This window comes from Orycteropus afer, unplaced genomic scaffold (assembly GCF_000298275.1).
Source record: "Orycteropus afer afer isolate SDZICR_OR568_19922 unplaced genomic scaffold, OryAfe1.0 scaffold00124, whole genome shotgun sequence".
NCBI classification, from domain to species: domain Eukaryota; kingdom Metazoa; phylum Chordata; class Mammalia; order Tubulidentata; family Orycteropodidae; genus Orycteropus; species Orycteropus afer.
The window spans coordinates 3,908,374-3,917,136 of NW_006921711.1; positions in this window are offsets into that span (position 1 = coordinate 3,908,374).

Consider the following 8,763-nt stretch of genomic DNA (forward strand, 5'->3'; position numbering starts at 1 on the left):
AAAAAAAAAGTAGGGAAGGAGAATAATAAATGAAGAAAAAAACAGGAAGAATACAAAAGAAAAACAAGGAATTGGGTTAGTCATGAGAAAAAAAAGGGGGGGAAAAGGAAAAAAAAATAACCTTAAATTGGGGAGTGGGGGCAGAATTTCAACCAGGTACAGGGAAAAGAAAAAAAAAATGCTGAAAACTAGGACCTGGTAGGGGAAGATTAAGAATAATAATAAAAAGGACAAAAGTATTAATAATATTGTTGGTTTGAAACGGACAAATACAAGCAAACTTATCACTGGGAAAAAGAAAGTGAAAAAGAAAAAGAAAAAGAAAATATCAGTGGGGGACTGGGTAGGGCACCCAGGCTCTGTCTGAGCACACAGACTGTGATGGAGTTCCTGTGGGACCAGAAGGTAGGTGGGAGTGTGGATGGCCACACCTCCATTCACCAAGCGGGTGTAGGGTGTACTAACAAGAAGAATGTCGTACCTTTTCAGTCTCGCAGGCCCCGAGTGTCCTTGGGGTTGCTGGAAAGCAGAACGTGTTCTTAAGCCCCAGAAATCTGTGAGAGCACTGTCTCTTTGAATATCCAAAATAGTCAAGCCGCTTTTTAAACCTACAAAATGGCGGCGCCCTCTGGACCAGCAAAAGTCCACAGCTCAGCCCACCTTCTCTTCACCTTCTCCGTTTGTTCCCCAGCTACCGTGCACAGTCCTCCATGCAGTCCCTGGCTAGCAGGGTGATATTTAGGTTAGTTCTTAAGCCCTACCACCACAGGAATCTGCGAGAGTGCTGTCTCTTTGAATGTCCAAAATAGTCAAGCCACTTTTTAAATCTACAAAATGGCGGTGCCCTCCGGATTGCCAAAAGTCCACAGCTCAGCCCACCTTTCTCTTCACCTTCTCCATTTGTTCCCTAGCCACCGTGCACAGTCTTCTGTGCAGTCCCTCGCTAGCAGGGTGATTTTTGGGTTAATTCTTAGGTCGTACAACCACTCGGGAATCTCCAAGCCCTGTCATCTGTGCCGTCAGGGTTGCTCAGGCCGCTGCCAGGCTGCAGCTCTGTGTGTCTCCTTTTTTGGTATTTTCACACAAATTCTTCTGTTAGTTGGAGTTTAGTCCACTTTTGTATCCTTCCCTTCAAGGCTCAGGGGTCCAAGATTATCTTCTGTGTCTGTTAATTGGTTTCCCTTTTCTTTGCTGAAGAGGGTCTGTGCAGTCCTTCTGCCTAGTCCGCCATCTTGCCGGAACTCCTGTTCTTGTATTTGTTAAAACAGATGATGTTGGCTATCAAGTTGCTATGGTATTTAGATTCCACTGGATACATTTCAAAGTGTTATGGTATAGTTTTCTTGAACAATTGTAAAATTTACAACATGCCAGAATTGCACCCCTTATAATTGCTATTTAAATTTGAGATGAAAAACATTTAGTTATCCATTTAAGAGTGTACAAGGAGGTGCATCATTTTTCAAAATATTATTAGGGAATGCAGGAGTAAAAATTGTGTGCCATTGGTTTAAGCCATGACCACCTGTTGAAGGGCAACCATCCCATAAGCCAGATCCCTTAACACATGTGTTCATGCTGCCTCTGAGGCTTGGCTAGGCCAGTATTCCTATCTGGAATATTCTTTCCCTTCTGACCACAGCACTGTGGGCACAGAGAGTGTGAGAGTGGTGTGGCTGATACAGGACCAAAGAGAAGGCAGGCAGTGGGTGGGAAGAAGGTGCACTGTACTATCTGTCTCACAGTTTTGCAAGCTCTCTCCTGATCTCACCATTCTTTTCACCATTGCTGTTGAGACAACTCTGACTCATGGTGATGCACTGTGTGTCAGAGTAGGACTTTGCTCCCTAGTGTTTTTAATGGCTGACTTTTTGGAATAAATTGCCAGGCCTTTCTTCTGAAGTGCATCTGAGTAGATTCAAGCCTCCAACCTTTCAGTTAGCAGCTGAGCACATTAACCATTTATATCACCCTGGGACTCATGTTCTTCTTATCAAATAACCTAACTAAGAACCAAGCAGGCAGAGTCCCACACCTTCACTCAGGGAATGTGCTCTCTGAGCTGAGGACAGCCAATAGACCCTTTCACACAGAAGGGCCCAGGACTTTCAAGTCACAAAAACCTCTGGTGTCCTCTGCTCTGATGAGTGATGCTTGGGTTCCCACAGGAAATGAACTAAGAGGCCTGGGCTGCACACTACCCATTCACCCATCCCCTCATTCACCAATCCACTGCACAGTTCATCCTTTCCCCTAGAAAGCACCAGATAAACACTCTGAGGAGAGAGAGAGAGGGAACACTGAAGCATCCTGACTAGCAGAGAAGACAGTCCCTACACAGAGTCTGAAAGGGCAGACCAGAATCTTCTCCCCTTGTCTCCAATCTAAGAGAGGGATAGATAGAAAATTTATGCTTTAAGGGATCCACAACACTGTTCACAATAGCAAAAGGTGGAAACAACCCAAATGTCTATCAACAGATGAATGGAGAGACAAAATGTAGTATATACATAAACACAATGCCAGATAAATGACTTATTCATTGCAGATACCTTTTTTCAACAACATAAACAGAACTATTCATGTGGACCTCACCAGATGGAATACACAGGAATCAAATCAAATCAACTACATCTGTGGAAAGATGTCATCTGTCAAAACAAGGCCAGGAGCTGACTGTGGGACAATCAATTGCTCATTGCAAGCTCAAGTTGAAGCTGAAGACAATTAAAACAAGTCAAGAGGCAAAATATGACCTTCATTATATTCCACCTGAATTTAGAGACCATCTGAAAATTAGATATGACATATTGAACTCCAGTGAATCAAGACCTGACAAATTGTGGGATAATATCAAGATCATCATACATGAAGAAAGCAAAAAGGACATAAAAAGATAGAAAAGAAAGAAAAGACTATAACAGATGTCAGAAGGGACTCTGAAACTTTTTCTTAAAAGGAGAATAGCTAAACAGAATGGAAGAAATGATGGGGGTTGAGGAGAGAAGAGCTGAACAGAAGTTTTCAAAAGCCTGCTCGAGAAGGCAAAGTATTATAATGAAATGTGTGAAGACCTGGAGTTAGAAAACCAAAAAGGAAGATTAAGCTCAGCATTTCTCAAGCTGAAAGAACTGAAGAAAAAATTCACGCCTTACACTGAAGGATTCTATGGGCAAAATATTGAACAATGTAGGAAACATCAAAAGAAGATGGAATAAATACACAGTTACTATACCAAAAAGAATTGGTCGATGTTCATCCATTTCAGGAAGTGGCATATTATCAAGAACTGATAGTATTTAAGGAAGAAGTCAAAGCTGCACTGAAGCCATTGGTGAAAAACAAGACTCCAGGAACTGATGGAATATCCATTGAGATGTTTCAACAAACAGATGCCGTGCTGGAGGCACTTACTCATGCCAAGAAATTTGGAAAACAGCTACCTGACCAACTGACTGGCGGAAATCGATATTTGTGTCCATTACAAAGAAAGGTGATTCAACAGAAAGTAGGAATTATCAAGCAATATCATATGCAAGTAAAATCTTGCTAAAGAGAATTCAAAAACAATTGCAACAGTATATTGACAGGGAACTGCCAGAAATTCAAGCTAGATTTAGAAGAAGGGGTGGAATGAGAGTCATATTGATGATGTCAGATGGATTTTGGCTGAAAGCAAAGAATACCAGAAAGATGTTTACCTGTATTTTGTTGATTATGAGAAGGCATTCAACTGTGTAGATCATAACAAATTATGGATAACATTGAGAAGAATGAGAATTCCAGAATGCTTGATTATGCTCACAAGGAATCTGTGTATAGAACAAGAGGTGGTCCTTTAAACAGAACAGGGGGATATTGCATGGTTAGGAAAGATGTGTGTGTGTCAGGGTTGTATCCTTTTTCCATACTTATTAAATCTATATGCTGAGCAAATAATCCAAGAAGCTGGACTACATGAAGAATACAGCATCAGGATTGAAGGAAGACTGATTAGCAACCAGCAGATGACACAGCCTTATTTGCTGAAAGTAAAGATGACTTGAAGAACTTATTGATGAAGATCAAAACTACAGCCTTCGCATAACGTACTACACAAAACATTGTTCCACCTCCTACTTTGGCGAGTAGCAACTAGGATCTTAAAAGCTTGCAAACAGCCATCTAGATTCAACGATGGGTCTCTCCTTGTCCAGAGCAAAGAAGAATGAAGAAAACCAAAGATTATGGAAACAATTAGTCCTAGTAACTGGTACACCATGTGACATGCACCCAATATGACTATGAGACCAGAAGAACTACATGGTGCCCAGTGTCAACCACTCAGAGGGGGATCTATGTAGGAGGTCTGGGATAGAGAGGGAGAACAATGTGGAACAAAACTCAAAATCATTTGGGAAAAAAAAAAAAAGAGGGAGAGGGACCAGGTTTGATGGTCTGATAGAGCTGGGTGGAACCCCTGAGACTATGGCCCCTAGCTGTCCTTCAGGTCTGGAATTGAACCCACACCTGTGGCTTCCAGCAAAACAAAAGACAAGCCTGTGAGTTGAACATTTACCTGAGGTAGATACACTCCTTGGAGAGATCAATCATGGGAGAAAGAAAGGCTGTTTATGAACAGGGAGACAGCTCAGGGGGCAGGAGTACATGGAGGGATGGACACAGGGAAGAGGTAACTATCAGGAGGAAGTGGAAGGGGAGCTGTTGCATTGGGGTAAACTGTAGTCAATGTCATGAGACAAAGTGTATATGAACCTCTGTATGGAAAGTAAATTTGCTCTGTAAACTTTCACCCAAATCACAACTGAAAACAAAAACAACAAAACTACAGCCTTTGTTTGGATTACACCTCAACATACAGAAAACAAAAATCCTTGCAACTGGACCAATAAGCAACAACATCCTGATAAATGGAGAAAAGGTTGAAGTTGTCAGGGATTTCATTTTACTTGGATCCACAATCAACATTCCTGGAAGCATAAGTAGAAAATTCAGACAACGTATTGCATTGGACAATTTTCTGAAAAAGCAAATAAGTTGGACAAATAAGTTGTTCAAGAGCAAAGATGTCACTTTGAAGATTAAGGTGTGCCTGACCCAAGCCATGGTATTTTCAATTTCCTCATATGCAGGTGAAAGCTGGACAATGAATAAGAGAGACTAGGAGAACTGATACATTTGAATTGCAGTATTGATGAAGAACACTGAAAATACCATAGAGTGCCAGAAGAACGAAAAAATCTATCTTAGAAGAGATACAGCCAGAACGCTCTTTAGAAGCAAGAATAGCCAGACTTCGTCTCACCTACTGTGGTCATATTATCAGAAGGGACTAGTCCCTGGAGAAGGATATCATGCTTGGTAAAGTGGAGGGTCAGCAAAAAAGTGGAGGACCCTCAATGAGATGGATTGACAGAGTGGCTGCATAGCAAAAGTAGTGAGCATGGGGCAGGACCAGGAGTGTTGTACACAGAAACTCTATATACATATACAACCCTATAGGGTTGCTATGAGTCAGGACTGACTTGATGACACTTAAAAACAACTTGCAACAGAATATTACAAAGCCATAAAAAGAAATTAAGTCTTGATATATGTCATCACATAGATAAATTGAAAATATTATGCTGAGTAAAATAAAAAACCAAATCCAACCCCTGCCATGTCATCAATTCCAATTTATAGTGACCAGGTAGGACAAAGTAGAATAGTCCCATAGGGTTTCCAAGGCTGTAAATCTTTATGGAAGCAGAATGCTACTTCTTTTACCCACAGAGCAGCTGATAGGATTGAACCACTGACCTTCTGGTTAGCATCTGAGCCCTTTATTATTAAGACACCAGGGCTCCTGAGTGAAATAAGTCAGTTACAAAAGTACAAACATTGTATGATTCCACTTATATGAAATAGGCAAATGTATAGGGATCAAAGTTTATTAGTGGTTATACAGGTAGGATGGAGGGGTAAAGGGAAGTCACAGCTTGGGGAGCACTGAGTTCCTGTTAATGGTGGTGGAATAATTAGGAAATGGATAGTGGTGATGGTTGCACAACTTAATGACTGTAACCAACATCACTGAACTGTAGATGTAGAAAATGTTAAGCTGGCAATGTTTTGTTATTGTATTTTTGCCAGAATAAAGCAATTAAAAACAAAAAAAGAAAGAAATGTCACCCTTACAGTTGACAATCCACAAACAAAAATATCCTGGAAAGTCTTTTGCGGGTATGTTAATGAGAACTGCCAAAAGCCCTCAACCCCTAGAAAGTCTGGATTTAGCCAAGCAGGCAAACCCTCCCCAGAGGGCTACGAAAGATGAGCATTTATTGGGCCTCTGCTATGTACCAGGAGTTCTGGTGGTATAGTGCCTAAGGCATTTGACTGTTAATCAGAAGGTTGGTGTTCAAACCCACCAGCCACTCTGTGAAAGGAAGACTTGGAATTGACTCGATGGCAGTGAGTTTGGCTTTTTTTTTTTTTTTTTTTAAATGCCAGGGTTTTTCCACAATTATCTCATTCAATCCTCACAACATCAAGAGAAGAAAGTATCAAGTAGCCCAGTATCACTGGGTTCAAACTCACCAGTGGCTCCAAATGAGGAAATTTACAAATGAGGAAACTGAGGCAAACTTGTCAAAATTTTACACAGCTAGTACGTGCAGATTCAAACTCCAGGTCATTAGTTTTCAAAGCATTACTCCACAATAAATTGAGGGTGTTTTGTTTCATTTCAAGACAAAACACAGAAGATCAGGCCTGTGGTCATCAGCTCAGAAATCTGCCTCATGGACCACCATGGGAAATGGAGTTTTCCCTGAATGATACAGGCCTCAAAATTTAGGGGATGAGCCCCCATCTCACTATGTGCCATGTAATGCCAACTCATCATCTTTCTTTTTCAGTATATATACCCTATAGACTTTAGGACTTTCGTGAAACCTGAAAATGAAAAGATTTTTTTCCTGATCAATCGATCCAAATCTTCCAGGAGCCACACCAGAGCCCAAGAAGGCCAGCCCAGTGACTGCAGATGAATGTGACCAAGCTCTCAGTTGTGGACATACTTCACAGCAGGTGAAAGCTAGCAACTTGGGAAAATATTCATTTCCAACACATCCATTATTTCAATAAATTTATTTATTTATTGAAAGTATTTTATTTACTTTCCTCTTTGGCATTTCATGATTTGCTTGTCTTTTGTTTTCTGTGAACAAGCATACTCCCATACATCTGATGGTCATTGTCATCATCATAACAGCTACTTCCAGGGATTTGTTTGCAGTCTAGAAAACACTTTCATACAAAACCCAAATCAAGACTGCGGGCCATCACCAAGGCTTCTGAAGAGAGTCAGTGTTTGGGTAAAGATAGTTTTCTTCTTTTGTTATAAACAGCTTTGGTACATTTATTAACTTTCATTCCTGATTTTTTTTTTTCCCTCCTACTGTCATAGATAAATTTATTTTTAACTAGATTTTTTAAAATCAGTCATTTGCTGTTGACATCGACAGACGGGGGGACAGGATTAACCAGGCTACCTATATGCAAATAAACATTTTAGCACAGCAATAAAGAAAAGCTCTGGTGGTACAACAGTTAAACACTTGGCTTCTAACCAAAAGGTTGGCAGTTCAAACTCACCCAGTGGCTCCACAGGAGAAAGCCCTGACAAGCTGCTTTCATAAAAATTATAGCCAAGAAAATCCTGTGGGGAAGTTCAATTCTGTCCTATAGGGTCACTGTGAGTTGAAAGTCGAGTCAATGATGCTTAATAACAGCCCCACACCAATATTTTGCAAATGATGGTTTTTGAGTTTCCCAGTTTCCTAGACAGAAACCATTTGGGTAACCCCTTAAAAAAAAAAAAAAAAAGCCTTTTTATCTTATAGTTACTGCATTGAGGACTTGTGATTTGAAACTGAACAGTAGCTCTGCCTGCTCCTCCCCAACACCTGTCTGGCTTAAGAACTTTTTCTGCAGCAGGGAAGTTGCATTTATGGACAGTGCAAGAGGGTTCCTTCTCTCTATACTAACAGTAAGAATAGACCCAGAGGCCTAGATTGTGACAAGAACAATGACAAAGGCTGGAGCCTTCCTTTTTTTTTTTTTTTGGATTCATACTCCTTTTTTATTCTTATGTCCAGAGGACCCATCAGTCAAAACAACTGCTTGTTAAATTTATTAACTTTTACTTCATCCAAAATAATTAAATCCTATGGGTTGGGGCAAGAGTTCATTTTAAAACCACTATGGCTGAAATTTCCCATGCAATATAATTTAGACTTCCTAATTGAAGTTTGTGGACTAGCAGTATCCAATTTTATCTGTGTCACTAGGTTCAGTGCATTTCTTCCAAGCATTCAGAATTTATTTATAATAACATTGTAAACATAGTAAACAAAGCCCATTCATAGAATCGTCTTATGTGTTCCACAACCATGGGAAAGGGTAATCAGAGTTAGGAGAGGAGTTTCTTGGAAGTAATATTTCTTTCTGGTGTTATAGGTAAAAATTAAAAAGACATCTTGTTTGGTAAAGTAGAGAGTCAGTGAAAATGAGGGAAACCTGTAATGAGAGGATTGGCACAATAACTGCAATAATGGACTCAAACATCAATGATCATGAAGACGGTACAGTTTTGGGCAATGTCTCATTTTGTTGTCACCCTCCAGCCACTCCTCAGAAGGAAGATGGGGCAATCTACTTCTGTAGTGATACTGCCTCGGAAACCCAAGGAGGGGTCGCTATGAGTCGGGTCCGACT